This window comes from Tenrec ecaudatus, chromosome 7 (genome assembly GCF_050624435.1).
Source record: "Tenrec ecaudatus isolate mTenEca1 chromosome 7, mTenEca1.hap1, whole genome shotgun sequence".
Lineage (NCBI taxonomy): Eukaryota > Metazoa > Chordata > Mammalia > Afrosoricida > Tenrecidae > Tenrec > Tenrec ecaudatus.
In genome coordinates, this window is record NC_134536.1 from 128,570,622 (window position 1) to 128,596,265 (window position 25,644).

Below are 25,644 nucleotides of genomic sequence, written 5' to 3' on the forward strand. Positions count from 1 at the left end.
GTTTCTCACACGCACACACACATACACACCGCCCCTCCCTGCCCCCCAAGGTCCGGAACCTCTAACCTGAAAGTGCTGCTTCCCGCCGGACCCTGCAATTCCGAGCACGGCGGATCCCGAGGGGCCGGGGCCGGTGCCGACCAGTCTCGTTGAGCGCCCCCTAGAGGCGGGAAGACCTTTCAAAGAGGCTGTGAGCCCCTCCCGACGCGAGGCCTCTGCGCATGCGCACCACCCTCGGTCCCCCGCCGCCGGCTCGTCTTTTATTGCGGCCCAGCGCCGGCTCTAGCCGACGTCACTCACACCCTGCCACGGACCATACCCGCTTCCGTTTCTTTGACACCGACTAGTCACCGGCCTTGCGCGGTCGTTCAGAACCTAATTTACAGAGCTGGGAGTCCAAACAGGCCACGTGGGGACATTTAGAAGCCATTTCTTTCCTTGCCCCCAAGACCTTATGACCTTGAGGGCATGTGCCTTCACTACCCGGCTTCTAAACGGGAAACCTTACCTGCGACATGGGCCAGTAATTATAATACCAGTAACAGTACAATGGAGAGGGTTAAATGAGGTGCAGAATGGAGAGCATCTAACAAAGAGCCCGGTGACGAGGTGGGTTACCTGTAGGACTGTTCATTGCAAGGTCAGCAGTTCGAACCCACCAGGCGCTCCTTGGGAGAAAAATGAGGCTTTCTGCTTCTGTAAAGGGTTAGTCTCGGAGGCCCACCGAGTCAGGTCTACCCTGTCCTGAAGGGACACTGAGTCGGAATGGGTTTGACAGCAATGCGCTTGGTTTGGGTGACAACCAGCCAACGGATTCGGGCAAGTGCCTGCGAGAGGAGTTGCTAGGTCCCCCCAGTGAGTAGCTCCAATAGCTAGAAGCACAAGCTTCCAGAAGCCCGGACAGCACAGGAGTTAAGTTCTTAGCTGCTAACCACAAAGTTCAGTCCCAAGATTTGATTCCAATCCATAGCGACCTTATAGGACAAAGTAGAACTTTCCCTGTGAATTTCCAAGACTATTTACAGAGGAGCCCTGGGGGCCGTGGGTTGTTAGCCGGCTGCTAACTGCAAGGTCGGCAGTTTGAAACCACGATTGCTCCTCTGGGAGGAAGATGAGGCTTTCCCGTATCTTAAAGAGTTACAGCCCGGCCTTGGAAGCCCAGAGGGGAAGTTCTATCCCGTCCTATAGGGTCGCCGTGAGTTGAAATTGACTTGAAGGCAAAGCGTTCTGTTTAGCCACTTCTAGGAGTAGAAGCCACATCGTTCTCCTGCGGAGTGGCTGGTGAATTGGAACCGACCTTGAGGGGAGGAGCCCACTATAACCCATCCGGGCTCTTCCGTAAAAAGTGCAGCCTTGGAAGGCCTATGGATGGGGCAGTTCTAGGAGGGGGCTTTAACAAGTTTGTGGAGAAATGGAATGAAAAGATAATGGAATTTTCCCACGAACCTTGTGAAGCCCCCTCATATTCTGTCTTGTAGGAGCACTATGACTCGGAATGGTGCTTTATGGTTGGATGGACCTGAGTTAGGATCCCAACCCAACCAATTTGTAGCAGTGAGCTATGTCTGGTCAACTTACTTGGCATTCTAGTTTTATTATGAGTCTGCTGGGGCAAAATATAGTATCTACCATAGACCAGCATGTTCAGTGTGATTCAGACCCACCAAAAAAACTATTGATCTGCCCTTTGGGTTTCCAAGCCTTCAGGTCTTCACGGAAGCAGATAGCCCATCTCTCTCCCTTACGCTGGCTGGTGGGTTCAAACCAGGCTGACTCTCTGGTCAGTAGCCAATGTGTTGCCCACTACGCCACCAGTGTCCATTGAGGCAAAGTAGGAGCTCAGCAAATACCCGTGATTATCTGATTGCATCTTATTAACAAGCCTATTGCCACCCAATGACAATAATTAATGTTCCTATGTTTAAAAGTGAAGAACTGGAGGCTCGACTTTTGCAAACCCTAGTGATAAAAGAATCCTCTAGGCTATGATCATTATCGACTGCTAAAGAGAGATCCAGACATTACATGCCTCATTATGAAAAAGATTCTTGCACACGCACACAAAAAATCATTGCAAACAGATTGAGCCACTAGATCCAATAATCTATATTTTCGAGAATTACAGGAGACCGAAGAACATAGTAAACAATGTTACCAAAAATGTCATTATCAATACCCAGATTGTGAAAATCTGTATAAAATTAATGACCCTGTTTATCCAACAACAACAAATTTCAAAGGGAAAATAGATGGAGAGGGAAACCAAAAATTAAAAGAAACACGAGGCATGGTAACCAATGATAATATATGGATTTAATTTAGGCCTTAATTTGAACAAATTATTTTTTAAATGTGATGAAGCAATCAGATAGATATTCTATTCTAATGCTGTCTGGATATCGGATAATTACAAGAATTAATATTTAATTTTTCAAATTAGCAATAGTCTTAGAGTTCCTTACTTTTAAATTCCTTATCCTTTATAGACACTGAAGTGCTTATGGATGAAATAGGTTAGTGTCAAGAATGTTTTCAAACTCTGGAAAAGTAGAATAGACTACAGCTGAAACAAGATCGACTCAAGTTTTTTGTTGAAGTGGGTGACGGGTATACAGATGTCCAATATATTTTTTCTAGTTTCATATATATTTGAAATTTCTCACAATAAAGTAATTTTATTTTCAAACTTTTCTTTTATTTAAATCATTTTATTGGGGCTCTTATAGCTCTTACCACAATCTATACATCCATCCATTGTGTCAAGCACATTTGTACATATGTTGCCATCATCATTTTCGAAACATTTTCTTTCTACTTGAGCCCTTGGTATCAGCTCATTTTTCTGCCTCCCTCCCTCACCCTCCCTCCCTCCCTCCCTCCCTCCCTCATGAACTCTTGATAAATTATAAAAAAAACTTTCATGTCTTACATCAACCTCTGTTTCCCTTCACCCACTTTTCTTTTGTTTGTCCCCTGCGGGGGGTGGGGGGAGAGTTATACATTGATCATTGTGATAGGTTCCCCTTTTCTCCCCCCACCCTCCCTCTCCCCTCCTGGAATAAAGTAATTTTAAATAGAGATTTTATTAAAAAAAAAAAGAGATTTGAGCAGTTGGGGACAGTGCTTCTCAAAGCATGGTACCACTTTTATTAGAGTAATGCACAGTGCTTATTAAAATCATATTCCAGGGTCAGCTCTAGACCTGCTGGATGAAACTGGGAGAGGGGCCTACAATCTGCTTCCGGTACTCTCGCCTTCAGGATTAATCCCCACCGATGTCAGGAGCCTTGTCCAGGATGGCAGGACTACTGTGCCTCAAGCCCAGGCTCGGAACCAGGAACTTCAATAGCCAAACTGGCACCTCTCCTACAGGACCTGAGTCCAATTTAAATCCAGGAAACTTCCTGAAGATTTTGATTTGAAGTGTTCTCCAACACAAAATATACATGATTTTCATTTTGATAGCATGTTGTTGTTGTAAAAGCAAGACTTTGTAGACAATGTGGAAACAGAAAATTACAGGGAAGATCTTTAAGGCCACTGTGGCATATTTGACTGAATTCCAAGGGAGGGTCAGCTGGAAGGGGGTGGTAGTTGGGGAGCAAGCATCACGTTTTGACTGCCTTCACCACCCGCCCCATGGGGAGCCTGGCAGCAGTCCGTTTCTGGCTTTCTTTGGCAGTGAGTGCAAGGTGAATGGATCCAGAATGGCTGTTCTTGTTGAAACATTGAACGTGAATTCTCATTCACAGGCATAATTGGAGACCTTGGCTGCAGATATGCTGATGTGCCCCGGAGGAAACTCACAAAGTGTGACAAGTGAGTGCTTCATATCCCTACACACACACACACACACACACACACCCATCACTGGGCTCTAAACTCTATCCCTGTTGTTGTGTGCTGTCAAGTCCATCCTGACCCCAGTGACCTTACAGACCTCATAGACCTGCCCCATATGTTTTCCTAGGCTGTAATGCTACGGTACTGTTATTTTAATGTGCATAAATAAATTTTCATAGATAAGGCCTCTCGTCTTATTTCTTGGTCATGTCCACGGTCAAGCCACAGTGGCCGGTGGTCCAGGTGTGATTTCTGTGCGATCTTCAGCTCTCTCGGTGAGATCTATGTGTTTGTTCCTCGACACCACAGGACCACATGGTCACCCCACATGCCTAATGGCAGCGATGGCACAGGCTCTATGTTCCACAGCCCTTTGATGGTCTTGTTGAATGTTCACAAAACGTCTTGGAGCTTCTCGGGCATTGTTAGAGACGTGGCTGTGGTAGTGGCCATGGGTAGGCTTTGGTGGAAGGCCCTCGGCTGTCATCTTTATTGAAGCAGGTTGCTAGGTCTTTCTCCCCCGCCTCCCCCCCCTTAGAGCAGTGGTTCTCAACCTGTGGGTCCGACCCCTTTGGGGGGTTGAACAACCCTTTCACAGGGGTCACTCGATTCATCACAGTAACAGAATGACAGTGATGAAGTAGCAATGAAAATAATGTTATGGTTGGGGGGGGGGTCGCCACCACATGAGGAACTGGATGAAAGGGTCACGGCGGTTGAGAACTTTTGGCCTTTTGGTTAGCAGCTAAGCTCTAGGATTCCCACTCATACTGACTAAACAGCAGAGTAAACCTTTCCCAAAGGGTTTTCTAGGCTGTCATTTTTCCCCCCGAGGGAGCCTCAGGGGGCCAATGGGCAAAAGCTAGCATTTCAATCCACCAGCCAACGTGTGGGAGGCAGATGGGGCAGTGTGCTTCCTCACAGATTACAGTCTTGGAAACCCTAAGGCAGGGGTCCTCAACCTTTTTAAGCAGGGGGTCAGTTCACTGTCCCTCAGACTCATTGGAGGGCCGGACTATAGTTTAAAAAAGAAACTATGAACAGATTCCTATGTACACTGCACATGTCTTATTATGAAATTAAAAAATGGGGCAAAACACCTGGCGGGCCAGATAAATGTCCTCGTGGGGCCTGTATGTGGCCCTTGGGCTGTAGTTTGAGGACACCTGCCCTAAGGGGCAATTCTACTTTGTCCTAAGAGGTTGTTATGAGTTAGAATCTCTTTGATGGCAGTGGGTTTGGATTTCTGTTTTGGTTTAAGATTTATAAGAGCAGATCTCCTACTCCATTCTCCAGTGGAGCACAGCTGGGCAGGCCGAACGTCCGACCTTTCAGTCTGCAGTTGAGCACTTCACCACTGTGCCACTAGGGATCCCTGCTTCATTCCCATCCCTGCCTCATTTCCCAGACTTTTGTGTGTCTCTGAACCTCCAGGTGCCCAGGGAGACTTGTAGGTTATATAATCATTCCTGATCTGGAAAGCCCCATAGACAGGCAGGTTAATTTCAAGGACTCTAGTTCATCCCAGGAGATAAAAGACAAAATGGGGGGAAAAAAGAACCATTCTTTTCTTACTCATTAAAAATGAGTGTGAGATGATGCAACCATTTTGGAAAACAGTATGGCAGTTTGTCTTAGACTGAGTTCTCTAGAGAAGCAAAACTAGTGATACATATATATATTCATATCAAGAAAATGGCTCACAGAGTTGTGGAAGTGGGAAAGTTTAAATCCAGGCAGTTCTAAATCAGATGTGAAGTTGGAGGCTTCTCCTAACTTCTGCACCTCTGGGAACTGATGAACCCAGGATGGGCAGGAATATCACATGCTGGTGGTGGATGAATCCAAGGTTGGCTGAACAGATGGGAGATCACCAATGGGCTCCTGGAATCAGCGGACAACACGGCAGGCCACTGGCTCAAGTCCCAAGGGCTGGAGGTCAGCGGGCCAGACGCAGGACCCAAACCCAGCAAAACAGCAGGCAAGCTTTCTCACAGCCTCTCTTTATATAGAAAATAGACCACCCCCTGCAGAACCAAAGCCTAAAGTCAATTTCAACTCACAGGGATCCCATAGGACAGAGTAGAACGGCCCCGTGGGCTTCCGAGGCTGACAGAAGCAGAAGGCTTCACCTTTCTCCCACAGGGGGTCAGGTGAGTTCAAACCGCTGACCTTGCCATAATGGACTCTGCTACAGGGGCTCCTCCCCTGAAGTGACTTCCTTTCAATTGCATCAGGGTGGTGACCTGATTGGTGGGTTGCGTTCCACCTTAATCATCTTACAGGCAGGTGGTGGTGGTGGGAATCCCATTATATGTGGATCTGATAACATTTTGTTAGGTCACATCTTGGGGGATGACTAGGCCTTAGCTACCAAACCACTGAGAAGCCTGGTCCAGCCAAGTTGACACCAAGTCTCCCTCTCACACCTCAAAAGTTGCAAATCGAAATACTGTATGATCCAGCAGTCCCACGATTTGGTGATCTTCCCGAGAACTAAGAGCTGCAGCAGGAAGAGGCCATATGAACACCCATGGTCGGTGCAGCTCTGGTCCCGGTAGCAAAGGAGGGAAGATGGAAGCAGCCTAAATGCCCATCAGTGGGAGGAAGGGTAAGCAAACTCTGCTGCGTACATGCCCACAGTAGAGTAGTCTTTACCCAAAGACTAACGATCACCCCATGAAACACCTCATAACTCCACGATTAGGCGGAGTGAAAGTAGGACACCACAAATGGACGGATATTGTATGAAACCATTGCTGGAAAAGATGAAGGAAAGTTTCTCACGCACAGAGAAGCATTCTCTGATGATTACCAGGGGTGAAAGGGGAAAGAAGGTGAATCACTAACTAGAGGGTAAATATTAACCTGGGAAATATTAACCCGAAAGGGAAGGCAATATGCTCTAAGAGGGAGGTCAGCAAAAATCGATGTGAGGAGGACATTAGGAGTGACGGGCAACCGAAGTAATTACAGTTACAGACACAGTCCTGCAATAACGGAGATCCATGAGGGGATGCATGAACACACACGAAGGGTGAGCCAGTGTGGGACGGAGAGTGAGACTATACGCACAAGTATACATAGCTTTGGCAGAGGATAATTCCACACGTGTATTTGCCATGCTGCAAATACACCCAAGAATGTGGGGAGCATGCAGGGACAAAGTTACGAACACTTCTTAGACACAACCAGACACCTTGAGGGCATGGGTTGCTGGCCTGGGGGCACAAGGAACACCACGGTCCATTGGCATAACATAGTTCACCAAACAATGTGCTCACTCCGACTTTGGGCAGTAGCAACTGGAGTCTTTAAATCTCAAAGTAGCCATCTAAGGGGCAAATATTGGCCGCTCCCTGTCCAGAGGAAAGAAGAGTGATGAAAATTGAAGACTCATGGGAACAATTAACCCAGTGAATTAATGGGCCATTCCAACATCAGTCTCCCTGACCCTGAGACTGTTAGGTAGTTTAGCTTAGGGACTGGGGCATCCATTACACATACTCAGAGGTCTGAACTATCGGCCAGGCAGGAGTGGCACACTGCGCATGCTCAGAGGTTCAGGCTTCCGGCCAGGAAGGGGAGGTACACCTGGATGGGCGCTGCACCTGGATTGGCCCATCTAGGCCAGGTGAATTCAATTCAGCCAATGGGGTCGACCAGGGTCGTTCGCCACGCCTCCCTCGGAATAGTGGAAAAGGCAGGATCCTTGGGGCCGACCATGTGACTTTCTGGGCAGGCTGCATGGGGTGAGCGGCCCTGCAGGTGCTGGTGTAAACCTGACACTTCTTCTAACTCTCATAAAACTCACTTGGATCACAAACCAGGCTTTGGTGTGAATTCTTTCTCGTGCATGGAGCCAAGGGCCGAGATATTTCTCTCCCCCTGAGAGATCTAACAAGACCAGAAGAACTAGATGGTGCCCGGCCACCACTACCAATCGCTCTGACAGGGATCACATTAAAGGAGGCCCTGGATAGAGTAGGAGGAAAATGTGGAACAAACCTCCAAATCATAAAAGCCAACAGGCCTGCTGATTGGAAAGGGACTGATGGAATCCCCAAGATTATGGTTTTAGTCATCCTTCAAAATGAGCTCAACACCCATGACACAATTTTCAGACAAACCATAGACAGGTCTGTAAGGGAAACAGTAACATTAATGAGACACACCTTAGAATAATCAGCCTTTTGAGATGAAAAGCGCAGCTTTCCTCACAGACAGAGTTCAGAAGGACGAGGAAAGGATCAGTGAAAAGGAAACACGGGGAAGACATGAGATGGTTCGTGTTACGTTGTGACACACGTGTTCAATGACAAGCAAGATGGTATGAGTTGTTGAATGAGAAGCGGATTTGCTCTCTCAATCGGCACCCAATTCATACTGTAACATTTTAAAAGAAATGCATGGGAAAGTAGAGATTTGAAAATTTGCATTAGCCACTCTAGATAAGCATATTGTCCTGCCCAGAGGCTGAACTAATATGCATGTGTACAAGCCGAATGGGGTGAAGTCTGAGCTCGCTAAGAGCTGGAAGGCAACGAGGTCTTTAGAGGCCACTTCGGAAAAGAAGAGGCGTCTGCTACTGCTTTCTCTCTTCTTACCTCAACCCAAGGCTAATTCAGTGCTCAGTCATGCCAGGGGAAACTGAGTTCCCAGCAACCCTCTGAGGAAGGTGCAGAGCATGCTGTCCTCCGATTTTTATAAGATCTTTGGGTCTTCAAAAGTTGGAGATGAGGTGGGATTGGGAGAGGCCAATGCCAGCCGGACCTAGAAGCAGAATCTTTCATGTGGAGAAAAAAGTGTGGCAATGTTCCCTACGGATTCCTAAGTAAGTTGATGCTGAGCTTGCTATTAGGGAATGCATAGGAGCACCTGTGGCCCTGTGGGATGCTTGCCGGGCTGCTTACAACAAGTTTGGTGGTTCAAACCCACCAACGATAGAGAGATGAATCCCGTACAGGTTACAGGCTCAAGAAAACCTCTATAGGGGCACTACGAGTCAGAATCAACTGGATAGCAGCGAGCTTGGTTTTTTTCGTCCTGATTTTCTTTTTTAAACATTTTATTAGGGGCTCATACAACTCTTATCACAATCCACACATATACATACGTCAATTGTATAAACCACATCCGTACATTCTTTGCCCTAATCATTTTCTTTTTAAAATTTTTTTTACATTTTATTAGGGGCTCATACAACTCTTATCACAATCCACACATATACATACGTCAATTGTATAAAGCACATCTGTACTCGTCCTGATTTTCAATGAAAAGTTTGACATAAGAATCATACCATCAGTGGAACTCTTTCCGATGGCCACAACCAATCAACAAATTCCCATTTTCCTAGGTCATAAATGAGGAAAGATCATCAAGACACCTCATTCCTCTTTCCAGCATGACCTGACCCCTAAGTTCCACCCAGTTTCCCAGAGAGCCAAAGGCCCACGTTTGTCTCTTTCCTTGCACTGTGAGGAATTGTTGGGAAGTGGAGGAACAGCCCACTGGGAAGAGGAATTGAGGAGGGAAGGGATGAAAGCATTGGCCACTAGATCATCCACAACCAGAAAGTGGAGGAAGATTCTATCACTTTGGAGACTGGCTTCAGGTTCAGCAGGCCTGGGCCGGACGTCTGAGGAGCCTGACTGACCAGGCATGCACAGAGATAGTAAGGGTGGAGGTGGGTTGATTCCGCGAAGGGTCTGAGAGGGTTTGGGAAGGATGAGAGAGTGGGAGAGGTACCTTTGAGGAATGTAGAAGAGTTCTCTCGGCCCAACAGCTTTCCAAGACACTTGGTTCTGTCTCCCAGGTGCCCACTTTGCCGACTTTCTCCCTTCTGCCTGCACTTTGCACCCTAGTTATCAGCAAGGTGATTTGCTGGAGGCCAAGGTCTGGGCCAGTCCCCTGCCACACCCAGACATCCTCCAGCCCATATCCTCCCCCTGCCAGCAGTGCTGCATTCCCCAATAGCAAGCTCAGCATCGACTTACTTACGAATCCGTAGGGAACATTGCCACACTTTTTTGTTCACATGAAGGATTCTGCTTCTAGGTCCGGCTGTCATCCTGCCTCTCTGCCAATCCCACCGCCTCGCCATACCGAATCAAAGCCTCTTTTCAAATGTACAGTTCCCGCCAGGGCCAGAGAACCCAAGACACAAAGGAGGCACAGGCTTACGTGTGTGCGTGCTCACTAATCTGTAGTGAATACTGTCAACCCACGTGGAATTGTTCACTACAGATTAGTGCATAAACACAAGCAATCCCATGCTTGGTAAAGCCGAGGGGCCGTGAACAAGAGAAAGACCCTCAGTGACCTGGATGGACACAGTGGCTGCAACAGTGGGCTCACACCTAAGGACGGCACAGTTAGGTGCCGGGCAGTGTTTCATTCGGCTCAACAAAGAACTGAGATACATCCCAATCGACCCCATGGCATCTAATAACCACAGCAAGTCCAGGTTTCCCTTATTTGCTAGATAATCTGCTTCCGCTGCCAGGTGCTCCCTGGAGAAACCACTTGGGGTGGTGCTTGTCTGCAGGCTGGGAAAAGAGCCAACACTAGACCTGCCTTCCTCCAGAGTCAACAGAGAAGGAAACCCTTCCCTGAGAGCTGGCAGCCTGAATTCGGACTTCTAGCTTCTTAAACTGTGAGAGAATATGTTTCTGTTGGTTACACACTTGTGCTACTTCTGTGAAAACAGTGCCAAGTGGTGAAGACCAGGGTTTTGTGGTGAACTTAGGTTTTGCTTTTGAACCCTGTGTTAGACAAAACCAGACAAAACTAGACAAAACCAGATTGCTAATAATTGTGTATATATATTTATACAGATAGATATATAACACAAGAAATAAACAATGAAATTATAAAGCAGTACAGATGGCTCAGTGCAACTCACTCCCGTGAGACAGTTGTGAGACACTGGCAGTCCTTCAAGTCTTGAGGGTCACCAGGTAATCCTCTGTAGAGAAATTCAGACTATCCGGGCACAGGCAGCAAACAGCAAGGCAGGTCACCAACAGTCAGCCAGATAACAGGGTCCGACAGTCCCCAGCTCAAGAGATGTAAATTCCAATTGTGTGGCGAAGCAGGTCTTGAAGGAACCTCAAATTACAGCGACACAGTCCACGGGTTAGGTGTCCCACAGGTAGTGTAGCTTGGAAATTGAGGCACAGAACAAGCAAGGCAGCCGCATACTGGTCCATTGGTCAAAGAGCGAGAAACAAGAAAGGCGAGGCTCACCGAGCCATTTATTTGTCCGCTCTTCAATTAATTCCACATGTGTTTATTGGCCTGGCTGGCACAATAAACTAACTACCTCAGAAAGTGACAAACTATTTAGCAAAATGTTTGTGTTCTTTTATATCCAATGTCTGAAAGCTCTTGTTTCTTCACATCCTGGCCAACATTTGCTTTGTTGTTGTTTTGTGGGGTTTTTTTTAAGCCTTCGGAGCATGTTTATTGTGTTTGAGATGAAATATCGGGTGCTCTCTGAGCTACGAAGGGTAAAAGGACATCCTCTCATTACAAACCGACAGGGGTAAAAGGTGACACATTTCCACAACAGCATGGGCCACCTGCTCAGAAACAGATCTGGGTGTGAGTAAAAATGACAAAATTCCTCGTCATCCCCAGCTACATTTATAATTTCAGACAGATAATGACGAACGAGAATACAATGCACTATACTATTTGGTAGTATATAACACTTGGTATAAAATGCACTTGTAAAAAATGGCAGCATGAGATTGCCTTCGTACAGCACAAAATACATTTTGAGATCCCAAAGAAGCAAGTAGGTATTTTAAATACAGCTGATCTATAGTTACAAAGTTTTTCCCTTGATTGCATGTATCTTGACAGGAGTCTCCCTTCTCCAAAGAATAAAGGCAGATTAGAGTTGGGATAGCAGATACACAGAAGTCCCTGTGGCAAAGGCTGTCAAGATTTGCCTCCAGCTTCTTCACCCTGCATGCAGATTATGTGACTGATGTTGCGCATTCCTTGGCCACTGTCTGGCTATCCGGTCATGCGCTGCTCTGTTGGTCACAGACTGAGTGGCCCTGCTTCCAACCAGAAGATCAAGAGCGTTGCAGTCGGTCACAGGGGAACAGACAGACAGCAAAACCTTTGACATCGTCAAAGCAGGCCCCAAGTCGTCTTTAAGGAGGCCTCCCCGACTGTGTAGGTGGTGTGGAAAGGAACCTTTGATGGCTTCATGGATAATCTGATGACAGTGCGATCTCTAGAACACACCCCACCTTCATATCTCTCCGCTCATAGATGCGAGCTCCTGTAGGCCCAGCTCTGCAGGTAGCAGAAGGACAGTTCAGCTGGCTCCTTCTCAGTTCCCTTAGCACCAGTGGATCGTTTGGCCAGAGAGTTTGGTGTTTCACTTCTGCGGGTGGCAGAAGGTTCCCTCTCTTCTTGTTCTTCAGGCTCTCGGGTGCCTGGGTCTTGCTGATCTGCATTGGAACTTTGTGGTGCTGGGGGTTTCCTCATCTGACCTTTGCCCTCCCCTGGACATGGGGGTGGGAGATTCTGCCTCTCGGTAGGTCCGCTTGCACACCATTGCGATGTTGCCCACATATGTTGTGGTTTATAATCTTATTTATTTTATTCCTTCTAGTGGGTGTGGGTGGTGGTATCTCTTCATTGTGGGTTTAATGTGCATTTCTTGGATGGCTGATGACATGGAACATCTCAGAGGCTTATTTTCACAGGCATATTAGCCATTTGTATAGTGTCTTTGGGTAAGTTTATTGATTTACTGACTTTTAAATTGGGTTGTATTTTTAAAAGGCTTTTATCTTACATGTTTCAAAATATTATGTTTCCTATATGTTTTATGCGCCCTGGTGGCACAGTGGTTACACATTGGGCTGCTAGGTCAGCAAGTCAGCAGTTTGAACCCACCAGCTGCTCCACAGGAGAAAAATGAGACTTTCTTTAAAAAGTTACAGTTTCAGAAGCCCAAAGGGGCTTTTAGTTCTACCTTGTCCTATAGGGTCTCTAAGCACTGGAATAGACTTGATGATAGTGAGTTAGTTATAGGTTTTATATTTATATACCTTATGTTTTGCATAGACACATTTAAAAAATAGAGGAGTCCCTGAGTGAGTGGTTAAGTACGCAACTATTAGTAGAAAGGCTGGTCTTAAATCTCGCTCTGTTTGAATGACTGCCCCTTGGGCTAGCCACGGGTTCTGGATAATCACAATGAAGTGTTCTGGAATTCCTATCTATAATTCCTTATGATTCACATGATCAAGTCCCTTTGAATAGTCAATAAAACACAGGTAAACATCTGTCTGGTCGTTTTTGCTTTGGGCCAAGATCCATCAGACGGACACCGGCCATGATGGGCTCCATTGCATGTTCTCTTCTGGGCCCAGCTTGCCTCTCTGGCAGCTAGCTCCCTGTCAATGTACGGCTGCAACTGGCATTGAGCGACCTTCATGAAAAGTTGACTGCATGTGACATTAACAATACTGGTGCATTTGCAATGTCTTCATCTGGTGGGTCACCGTTCTTTGGAATGGGCATAAATATGGATCTTTTTTAGTCAGTTGACCAGAGAGCTGTCTTCCAAATGTCTTGGCATAGCCTGGTGAGTGTTTCCAATACTTCACCAGCTCGTGGAAACATTTCATTTGATATTCTGTTAATTGCTGGAGTCTTGTTTTCCACCAGTGCCTTCAGGGTAGGTTGGCCTTCTTCCTGCGTTGATATCCATTCTCAATCATATGCTGCTTGTTGAAATGCTTACATAACATCCGATGCTTTGGGGTACAGTGATTGTGTATTCCTTCTACCTTCTGATGCTGCTTCCTGAATCGTTGCTTATTTTGCTCCTAACCCCCCCGCCCTGGATCGATTCTGACTCATGGTGATCCTATGTAGGGTCTCTCTCCGGCTGTACATTTTCATGGGAGCAGATGCCTCATCTTTTTCCTGCAATATGGCTACTGAGTTTGAACTGCTGATCTGGTTGTAAGCAGTCCAATCCTTACCCAATAGTCCCATCAGGTTTCCTTATTTCACCGATTAAATCCTTTAGTCCGGCAACTTGAAGTTTGACGTTTTTCTTCAGTTCTTTAAGCTTGAGGTCTGCGGAGTCTGTCCTCCCTTTTTGGCTTTCTAACTTCAGGTCTTTGCACATTTCAATATAATAATTTGTTTTAGGTTCTTGAGCTGCCCTTTGAAATGTTCTGTCCAGCTCTTTCGCTTCATAATTTTTTTCATTTGCTTTCACTACTCTCAGTTCAAGAGCAAGTGTCAGAGTCTCTTTGGACATCCCTGTTGCCCTTTCTTTCTTTCCTGTCTTTGTAGTGGCCCCTTGCTTGCTTTATGTTGCATGCTCTTGGTGTCACCCACAGCTCATCAGGTCTCCTGTCATTAATGCTCAGTGTGTCAAGTCTGTTCTTGAGATGTTCTCTAATCTCAGGTGTGACAGACTCAGAGTTGTATTTTGGCTCTTGTGGACTTGTTTCAATTCTCGTCAGCTAAAACATGAACTTAAAGGAAAACAAAGCGAAAACGTTGTCATCGAGTCAATGCTGACTCCCAGAGACGCGCCGGGGTTTCAGAGCCTGTAGATCTTTATGGGAGCAGATAGCCTCATCTGTACCCTGAGCAGCGATTGGTGAGTTTAAACGGTGGACCCGTGGCTAGTCCAACACTTACCTGACAGCGCCACCAGAACTGGCAACCGATGGTTTGTCCCACAGTCAGCCAGTGGCCTTGTTTTAACATGTGGTATGGAACATCTCTACCATCTTTCCCCACAGATGTAGTCAGTTTGATTCCTGTGTAATCCATCTGGTGAGGTCCATGTGGGTCTATACTGAGAGTCACCATTTATGTTGTTGACAAGGGTATTTGCAATGAGGAAGTCATATCTTGCAAAATTCTATCACAGCATCTCCAGCTTGGTTTCTATCACCAAGGCCATATTTTCCATCAACTGATCCTTCTTCTTTGTTTCCAGCGTTCCCATTCCAATCACCAGTTAATTATCAATTCATCTTGATTACATGTTTGATCAAATTTCAAACTGAAGTTGGTAAATTTCTTTATCATTCGTTTAGTGATTGGTGTGTCAATTTTTGGGGGGGTTATTTTTGTTTTATTCTCTGAAACAGCTTTTTATTAACAGTAAAGTAGAATTGCAGCACAATTTTCAAATGTTTGTAAATTAGGTCACAAAAGCACGGTGATTATTATGTATCCAAACAAATATAATACATTTAATAAATCATACTTCCATCAATGTAATCATAAGATTATTCCATGATTAACAGTTGGTGTGTAAATTTGAATAATAGTATTAGTTGGACTTCCTTGTAGATTTACAGGTATGATCACAGGCAGATATTATACTTTGTTATTTGTGATAATGAATGTGAAGCCATTCCTGTTTCGTTTGGCATTCCTAGCATGCATAAAACTCAACGTCGAACTTATTGCCATTGAGAGATTCCAGTTTATAGCAGGCCTACAGCACAGAGTGGAATTATCCCTGTGAGTTTCCAAAGCTATGAATATGGGAATAGAAAGCCCCCTCACCTCCTGCAGAGTGGCTGGTGGGTTTGAATTCCTGGCCTTGCAGTTGGCCCTCCATGCCCTCAGGGCTCTTGATTCCCAGCATAGTGAGTGTCTGACTCAAAACGGCCAATACCAGTCCACTTCAACTCACTAATGCCTAGGCTATTGGTCTTAGCGTGCTCTGTTTAGTTTTTGAGGATTTCCAATTTTCCTAGACTTAGACTTCACATATTCCACATTCCAGTTTGTGGCAGTTACATAATCTCCTGTCAACTTGCGAAGGGGTGGAGTCTAGCCTGTCAATCAGGTACCAGCTTGATGACCTCATTGGAAGCACCTAGGTGATTAATAGCCCCCTGAAGGCCAGATATAGACAGACTTTCTGCTTCGTCTTCCTGCTAGACATTGCTGTCGACAAGCCACATGGAGCTATGCTGATGGTAGCCAGAGCCTTGGAGCTGGAGGGGCCACGTGGAGACCCACGCCAGCGCTGAGATGCTTCCACCGCCACTGGATCCACAAGATTTGCCACCCACGGGCCTGTGATCTTCCTGCACTTGGTGTCATTGCATATGTTGCGTGAGTCTGAAGAGGAATTTAAAGACTGGTATTGGGTATATGGGCTAATATCAGGCTTATGGACTTGATCTGGACTGGGATATTTCCTTAATATGCAATTAGTCTTTTATATAAAGCTCTCTCTCACACACACATGAGTGTCTATGAGTTTGTTTCTCAAGTTCCACCCAGACTAACACACAGTTATCAATGGATATTTTCTTCAGCTGTTTCTTCCCATGTTGAGTCATGCCCTATCAGCAAATGAAGGTCGTGAAAGCTTCACTCATCCATACCATAAAGGCTGACTCTACTTTGAGGACGCAGCTCTTCCTCAGTCATATTTTTGAGTGACTTCCAACCTGAGAGGCTTATCTTCTGGAACAAACATCTGGCGATAACAATGTTCCATTGCTATTCATTAGGTCTTCAGTGACTAATCCCCGCAGAAGTGGACAGCATATTACTTCTTCCTAGGTTGTTTTTCGTCTGGAAGCTCTGCTGAGTATCATGCTTCCAGTGTCACAGCAACACACAAATCACCATAGTTCCACAGACAAATCGTGGCTCCTCTTCCTGACCCATCTACTGCCTGGCTGAAAATTGATCCATGGGAGTGAGCTCAGTAGTAGACCTGGAGGGGCTAAGGCCATAATCTCAGAGATGCCATATAGATTTGTTTTCTTTATTTTGTTTTCTAGAATAAACAGAACAAAATAGACACCAATTCAACAGTTTCTATCTGTACAATTAGTTGACATTGAGTACATGTCTGAACTCTCAATTCTGTTTCATTAGTCTGTGTGCATATTGTTATACCAGTATCAGACTCTTTGGATTCCTGTAGCTATAGTTTTTTTAAATTGGGAAGTATGCATTTGATCTCTTTCAGCTCTGTTTCAGCTATTTAAGGCCTCTTGCCTATCCAAATAGAATGGAGGGTTAGTTTTTCCTATTTCCATAAAGAAGGCTGTTGGAATTTCGATCAGGATTATGTTGAATCTATAAATTACTTTGAATAGCATGGACATCTTAATTATATTCATTCTACAAATCCATGAACATGGAACATCTTCCCATTTATTTTATCTTCTCTAATTTCTTTCATCAATGCTTGATAGTTTTTATTGTAAGAGTCTCTCATCCCTGGTTATATTTATTCGTAAGTATTTTATTCTTGTAGGTCCCTAGTGGCACAGTGGTTGTGAGTTGGGCTTCTATGTGTAAGGTCTGAAGTTTGAAACCATCAGCTGCTCCACTCTGCCCGATAAGGTTCTGCCCGATAAGTTACAGTTCTACTCTGCCCGATAAGGTCACTAAGGGTCCCCACTGGCTTGATGGCAAGGACATTTTGTTCTCTTAGATGTTGTTTTTTTTCCCCTAATTTAATTTTAATTTTTTATTAATCATTTTATTGGGGGACTCTTAAAAATCTTATAACAATCCATCATTCAGTTGTATTAAGCACACTTGTACATATGTGACCATCAACATTTCCAAAACATTTTCCCTCTACTTGAGCCCTTGGTATCAGCTCCTCTTTTTTCCCCTCTGTCCTGCACCCTCCCACTCTCATGAATCCTTGATCAATTATATATTATTACTGTTATTTCATGTCTTAAACTGTCTGTTGTCACCCTTTATCCATATTTCTGTCATTCATCCCCTGGGGGTGGGCTAAATACCTAACCTTGTGATGGATTCCCCCTTTCTCCTCCTCCCTCCCACACCCCCATCCCCCTACACTCATGATATTGCTACTCCCACTACTGTTCCTGAGGGTTTTATCTGTCTTGAATTCCATGTGTCGAACGCTCTTATCTGTACCAACGCATGTACTCCGGTCTAGCCGGATTTGTAAGGTCTAACTGGGCCATGCTAGTTGTGGGGAGAGGAAGCATTTAGGAACGAGAGGCATGATGTGTGTTTTGTCGGCGCACTACTGCACCCTGGTTGAAGCATCCCTTTCTAGTAACCCTTCTGTGGGGAGATGTCCAGTTCTCTACACTCCAACCCTCTTTGCACTGATATAATTGTTTGTTTTGGATCTTTTGATACCTGATACCTGATCCTGTTGACACCTCAGGGTCACACAGACTGGTGTGCTGCTTCCCTGTGGCATTATTTGCTTCCGGCTGGATGGCCTCTTGTTTAACTTCAAGCCTTTAAGACCCCAGAGGCTATCTCTTTTGATAGCTGGCACATCAGCTTTCTTCACCACATTTGCTCATGCACCCATTTTATCTTCAGAGATTGTGTCAAGAAGGTGAGTAGCAAAGAGTGCCAGGTTATTAGACCAAAGTGTTCTTGTGTTAAGGGAGGCCATGAGAAGGGGCCTGCTATCTAAATACTTAACATATAAATATATGTATTTGGCCTTTATCCCTTTCATTACAAATGAATACATTTACATACATATATGCCTATAGCTATACTTCTATACATAGCTTTTGCCTCCTACTTCTTTCCTCTACTTCCTTTCATCTTCCTCCTGTCCCACTATCATGCTCACCCTCCATTCAGCTCTCAGTAATTCCTCTCAGATACATTGCACTTGATCAAACCCCACCAGGCATTACACGCTCTCCTAGATGCTGTTAATGGAATTATTTTTCTAATTTCCCTTTCAGATTTCTCAAAGCTGCTGTGTAGAAACCCAATCGATTTTTGAAAACTACAATTTTATGGTGGTGTGTGGGTGAAAGTTTACACTGGTTTCCATTCAACAATTTTAGACACATTTTGCTTTGCAAGAGCATTCTCCCCACGTCCTCCCTGGGCCTCCCATTTCGACTTGCCCACCTCCCCGCCCCTTCCGGAGCTTTGTTTCTCACAGGTGCTCCCATTCACTTGAAGTCTGTCTGTTGTTTCCTGAAAGGTGAGCTCTGAGAGTGGAAAATCCATCCGCTCTCTGTTTGTTGACTTGCACCCTGTGATTTTGCTACCTTCTTCTATTAACTGTAGAAGTTTGCTGGTGGATGTTTGGGATCTTGCCAGATAAATATGCATTTTCACAGCAATTTCTCTTCTACCAAATGTTCCCTCAATTAAAGTAGGTTCATAGGAACCCTGTGAGGACCACATCTCACTTATGAAGTTCAATGCCAAACAGAGAAGCTATGGAGTCTTGCACTGTGTTTGTCCTTGACTCAAATAGTTTTTTTATCTGCTCTACATTCTCTTTGTCTGTTCTTGGGGGCTTTCCCTGGGGAGTCTGCACTCTCCAATAATAAGCAAGGAGAAGGAGATAAGAGGTTTGTAGGTAAACACTACCATCTCTCTGGCCACATACAATATATCTGGATTCAGAATATCTCAACACAGATCAGCATCCTCCATTCCTAATCAGGCTTGTCCATGATAGAAACAGGTGTGAGACAGGGAGAGAAAGAACCACTGGGGGGGGGGGGTGAGGGGGAGTGGGAGAGGAGACTATTTGTTTGGTTCTTGCTCCAAAAAGATTTTTTCCCCAAGAAAATGTTAATGACAGGGAGTTTAATTTTTGTGTTTCTTTTGTACTACATTTTCTCTTTCTTTTTATTCTGAAATAATTGTAGACTCATGGGTAACTGTAAAATTAGTACAGAGAGGTCTCCTGTTCCTTTCATCCGGTTTCCCCCCATGGTGACATCTCATACAATTATCTCAGAACCAGTTTGTAGTCCAGGATGGCTGTCCTCCACCTTCTCCAGCCTCCTACACCTGCACACCCATTTTCACTCAATCGATGGCATTGGTTTCTGTGCCACAAAGAAAATAAAAAACAGCAGAAACACGCCTTTCTAATGTTCAGCCATCGTTCTCTTCCATCACCGTACCTACCGCCGAGCACGGGTGCCCATCCACTCTTCCCAAGATGCTGCTTTCTGGAAGGCCACCTCCCCCACTGGACGAGTCATGACACCTCTTCTTTTCTTAAGTCCTCTTAAGAATCTTCAGACTGCCAGCCATTCCCTCCCTCCCATTCCCTGTCTCTTGAATCATTCCTATCAGCAGATAAAGCAGGCCAGGACATCTTCCAGTCGCTGGGTGATAGAACAGTTGAGCTTTGGACTACTTTAAATCCAGTTGGAGGCCTCAGAAGATGGGCCTGTGCTCTGCATCGGAATGGTCACAGCTTTGAAAACCCTATGCTCCCCCCACCCCCAACTATCATGATCCGGATTCTATCTGGTAAGTCTGGATAAAGCAAAGGATGTACACTGGTGCAGATGGGAGCTGGAGGCACAGGGAATCCAGGGTGGATGATACCTTCAGGACCAGGGGTGTGAGGGGCAATACTGTAAGGGTAGAGGGTGAGTGGGTTGGAAAGAGGGAACAGATTACAAGGATCTACATGTGACCTCCTCCCTGGGGGACGGACAACAGAAAAGTGGGTGGAGGGAGACATCGGACAGGGAAAGATATGACAAAATAATAATTTATAAATTATCAAGGGTTCATGAGGGAGAGGGCAGCGGGGAGGGAAAAATTGAGGACCTGATGCCAAGGGCTTAAGTGGAGAGCAAATGCTTTGAAAATGATGAGGGCAAAGAATGTACAGATGTGCTTTACACAATTGATGTATGTATGGATTGTGATAAGAGTTGTATGAGACCCTAATAAAATGTTTTAAAAAAAACCCTATGGGGGAAAAATGTAAAAAATAATAATAAAAAAGAAAACCCTATAGGGAAATAACAATAATAATATGTAAGGATTCACAGGTGTGGGACACTGGGGGAGGATGGGGGGAAAAAGGAGCTGATGTCAAAGGCTCAAGTAGAGGGAAATATTTAGGAAATATTGATGGCAACATATGTACAGGTGTGCTTAATACAGTGGTTCTCAACCACTGCGGTGACCCTTTTATATAGGTCCTCATGTGGTGGTGACCCCCAACTATAAAATTAATTTTGTTGCTACTTCATAACTGTCATTTTGCTACTGTTATGAATTGGGTGACCCCTATGAAAGGGCCATTTGACCCCCCCCAAGGGGTCGCGACCCACAGGTTGAGAACCACTGGCCTAATACAATTGCAGGATGGATTTTTTAAGTGATTAATAAAAAAAGAAAAGGAAAACCCTAAGGCACAGTTCTAGGCATGCACAGAGTGGGCACGAGTGGGGATCTACTAATGGAAATATCTAGTGAGTGTCTACAAGGGACCACCCCCAAAGTTCCTTTGAACCTCGTTACAGCCGGTCTTTCATTATATTCCCCATTGTAGGCAACTACGTACTTGTATTTATCATTATGTGTGATATTTGCTTTTTCTAGAATTCCATATCCGTGGAATCATACATATACTCTTGTGCCTGACTTCTTTCCTCAGCGCAGTGTTTTTGAGATTTGCCCATATTGGTGTGTGATTCAGTCCCCGGTCCCTATAAATCTATTATTCATATTGTCTTATAGAAAAACAGCTCTTTAACTCTGTCAAAATAAAGCAAATTGGATGAACTGAAAGAACAAGAATATTTGAATGAGGACTCATAGACGTTTAGTGTGTGAAGACTATGGGTCCAAGGGGCAGCAGCTAGTCCCTGAGGATAGATATAGACTGAACTTGGGATTTAACAGGCAAGAATTAGTTGGCTAGTTACTTAATGTCAGTTCTACTGATTGACTGGTTTTGGTAAATCATTAAGGATATACCCCAACAAATTCTTTGTGTAAGCATCTTGCTGCATACAAACTCATTTAACTTCAACTACATTCTTCCTGGAAGAAAGATGTCCCTCTCATCGTTTGACCACCAATAATCCCAGGTGTGGCAGTTACATAATATCCTGTCAACTTGGGAAGGGGTGGAGTCTAGCCTGTCAATCATGCCATAGCCAATGAAGCCTCTGTGTGGGCCTAGCCTTCTTCTGAGAATTCTGGGAACTCTTATCTTCCCCACTGGAAATGGGATCACTCTCTCCCCGGGAGGCATGCCTGTTGACAATTCACATGGAGACACACTGATGGAGCCACAGCCTGGAGCTAGAAGAGCCACAATGAGACCCACACCAGCGCTGAGATGCTTCCCCCACCACTGGATCTATAAGACTTGCCACCCACTGGCCTGTGATCTTGCTGCATTTGGCATCATTGCATGTGCTGCATGAGTCTACAGAGGAATTTAGGGACTAGTATTGGACATATGGACTTATATCAGACTTATAGACTTGATCTGGACTGGGCTGGGATGTTTTCTTAACATACAATTGCTGTTTTATATAAAGCTCTTTCTTATATGCGAGTGTCTATGAATATGTTTCTCTAGTCAACCCAGACTAACACACTGGATCACCTTCATAGGAAGCAGAACCTAGCACAATCTAAAGCTTGCGCCTGACTGTGTGTAATAAACCATTTTCATGATGTCAAATGCCACACATTTTGGAGGACCCTTATACATTCCCTAAAAGCATCTTGCACAATGTACTGTGATAACAGTCTGCCTCAGAAACTCCTAAGAGAACAGACTGGCGACCTACTGACGTTTTTTGTCCTGACTAACCACAGGGCAAACATTCCTTAGTTACTGGGTCCAAATTGACAGCCGGTTAGCAAGAAGCAGAAGTTAAAGGTAAGAGACTGGGCGCTGGGTCAGATTTTACTTTCGTCAAGTGTCCTGTAATTTGGACTCCATAGCAATATTGTCTTACTATGGTGAAAACAGCCACACCAAAACATGCACCAACGTAACGTACACATTTGTAAAGCAGTGCCACCGATTGCCTTTTCATGGTCAGCCACCATTCTCGTTATCCTGTTCCAGAATATTCCACCACTATAATTATAAACTCAGTACCTCCAGTGGTTTCTTTTCTTTTTTTAACTTTTTATTGTGAAAGGCAGACACCTGTTAGAGAAGGAAAAATCCATTATTTCCCACTAAAACGAGCAATCAAAAGTGGTGAGACTGCACCCTGTCCACTGGCAGAAAAACAAGGCGGTCTTGTGGGGTTCTAGCACTCACGGGTTCCAAGTATAATTTGAACTAAAGGGTTACAAGAGGATCATGTCTCAGAATAAACTTATAATAATTCTTACTAGCTTTCTTACTGAGAAGTTGATTTATTGCCCTATTAATAATGTAGTCATTGGCTTTTCTAATTTCCTAATTTTTCTAAAGACTGTCCATATAGTGTCATATTGGTTGGATGGCAAAATGGAAAACATAGTTACATTTAATTGCTTGGGTTCCCTTTTGTATTTATACTTTTTATTTTAACAAAGCAATCACATCTGCTAGCATTAAGTTAAGATCAAAGAACATCATGAAAGAAGCTCCCTCCAGAGGTAAGAAAGCATAAGCTCATTTACACATAAGCAGCCATGTGGTTACAAGATTATATGGAAGGAGCTGGTGCGCTCCTTCCGGGTGCACGGATGACATCTCACTTAGCTGACTGCTTGTTTGAAGAAAATATAGCTTGTGCCAAGAAATATACTGCTTCTCTATTTTCTATAACTCATCAAATTCTTTTTCCCCCAACAAAGGTGCTGTTTTACTTTTTAACTTATTTAACCTTTTTTAAAAAAAATATTTTATTAGGGGCTCATACAACTCTTATCACAATCCATATATATACATACATCAGTTGTATAAAGCACATCTGTACATTCTTTGCCCTAATGATTTTTTCTTTTTTTTTTTACATTTTATTAGGGGCTCATACAACTCTTATCACAATCCATACATACATCAATTGTATAAAGCACATCCGTACATTCTTTGCCCTCATCATTTTCAAAGCATTTGCTCTCCACTTAAGCCTTTTGCATCAGGTCCTCTTTTTTTCCCTTCCCTCCATTTAACCATTTTATTGACATGTAATTCATGTACCGTACAGTTGATTGTGCAATCATCACCACAATCAATTTTAGCTCATTTTCTTCATGCTTGTCTTTATTATTAGTTCACCATTTCCCACAACCTCCCCTGATGTAACCCTAAAAAAGCTACTAATCGAGTAATTGTCTTTATGGATTTACCTATCCTAGATTTCATGTAAAGAAAACCATATTAAAAACAACCACAACCACCACAACAGAAAAACCTCAATCCAAAAGAAAGCAGAGAATAATGAAACAAGCCATCAATGGATCAGAAAGGAAAACAAGGGGTAAGATGCTGAATTTTAACTAAACCTACTTTTTTATGTACTCTCTCTGAGGACAAGACTGTTCACATTCCTGGTCAATGATCTAAAGGCTTACTCCATGTGGGAATGCTGTAAATGGATTTGAGACTCTCGCTGTTATCCACAGCATTCTGCAAACCAAGCGCTCAGAATTTAAGCTCTACTATAATCCCCCTCCTCTGATTTTGGATTTTATTATTTACAATCCTTGAATCACACAGGTTGGTGTGCTCTTTCCACCTGACATCCCACTTAGATGACTGCTTGTTGTTGTTTTGAAACAACAATGTAATATTTATTTTATACAGTTGAGCCGGGCACATAGCGAAGCGATAAAAATTCCAAATAATGATCTCTAAAGGAAATAATTTGTTTACATGTTTTTCCATATTCACGATTCTGGAAAGTTTGGCAACTATTAAATAGAGCTCCTTTCTTGATCATTTCTTGGTACTGCCAGTCCTTGCTATCAGGCCTGTTGGTTTCTACAATTTCATTCACTTTATCAGTTTTGCATTGTAGTCTCCCAGAAGCAATAAATCTAGAGAATTCCTGATCAATGAATTCCACACCAACAACAAAGGCTTCTGCCATATAGCCACGGGTTAGTGATCTATAAGATTCCAGCAACTGACTGGAGGCATAGATTCTCATCTCTTATGTAGTACGTAGTACTCATAATGAGAAACAAAGAGTCAGTCTGTCTTCATTTCTTCTTCTTCAATAGCTAATGACTGGAAGAAAACTGAGTAACGGCATTCATCAAGTGAAAACAGATGCTGCTAAACCTCTAAAAGACTATGCAACACTGTAAGAATTTCTGTTCCTTTGATAACCTTTTCCCTGAGAGCTGGTCTTTCTAAGGAAATCATGCTGATATAGACAGTGTAAATCACAAAGGTCTTATAATCCAAAAATTCATAGGATGAATGTTGAAGCCGTGTCAAGACAAGAGTTCAGCTGCCTGTTTGAATAATCACAATAATCATACAATAAGGACCTCAGTCTGCTTTCAGGCACCAGGAGCCAGGGTGGTGTCGTGGTTACCTTTGGGCTGCGATCAGCATGGTCTGCACTAGCAGCTCCGTGGGAGCAAGACCGGGCTTTCTACTCCCGTCAACATTTACAGTCCCGGAAACCCATGGGGGTTACTGTGAGTTAGCATGGGCTCGATGGCGTGAGTTTTGGTTTAAATTTTTAGGCGGTTTCTCCTGCTATAGGCTCCTCCTTCTCTATCAAGCTTGTCGCCTTCTCTGTGTTTGGGGTGATGGGATCATTATCCCTGTTAAATTGGCCAACCCCTCAGAGATTGGACACACTAACCAGTCCGTTACCTAGTGGCCCTCAGAGCTCCTTCCTGGTCGCCTCTCCTGCAAGACGTCCTGAGCTTTGGTCACCATTGCATCTGGCCTTTCCCTCTCCCCAAGATTCTTCTCTGCAACTTCCAGCGTATCATTCAGAGGTTCCAACTCTTCATTTGCTTTCTTCATTTTATTGAGCAGGTCCATGGCCACCACGTCCATTCAAGGAATCTACACAAGGCTTCGAAATAGGGAACCATGTCCTG

General features: G+C 44.4%; 1 pseudogene; it reads right to left on the reverse strand.

Moving 5' to 3' along the window:
• Positions 1 to 61: 61 nt before the first annotated feature.
• LOC142452501 (26S proteasome non-ATPase regulatory subunit 6 pseudogene) lies at positions 62 to 25,644 on the reverse strand (annotated as a pseudogene).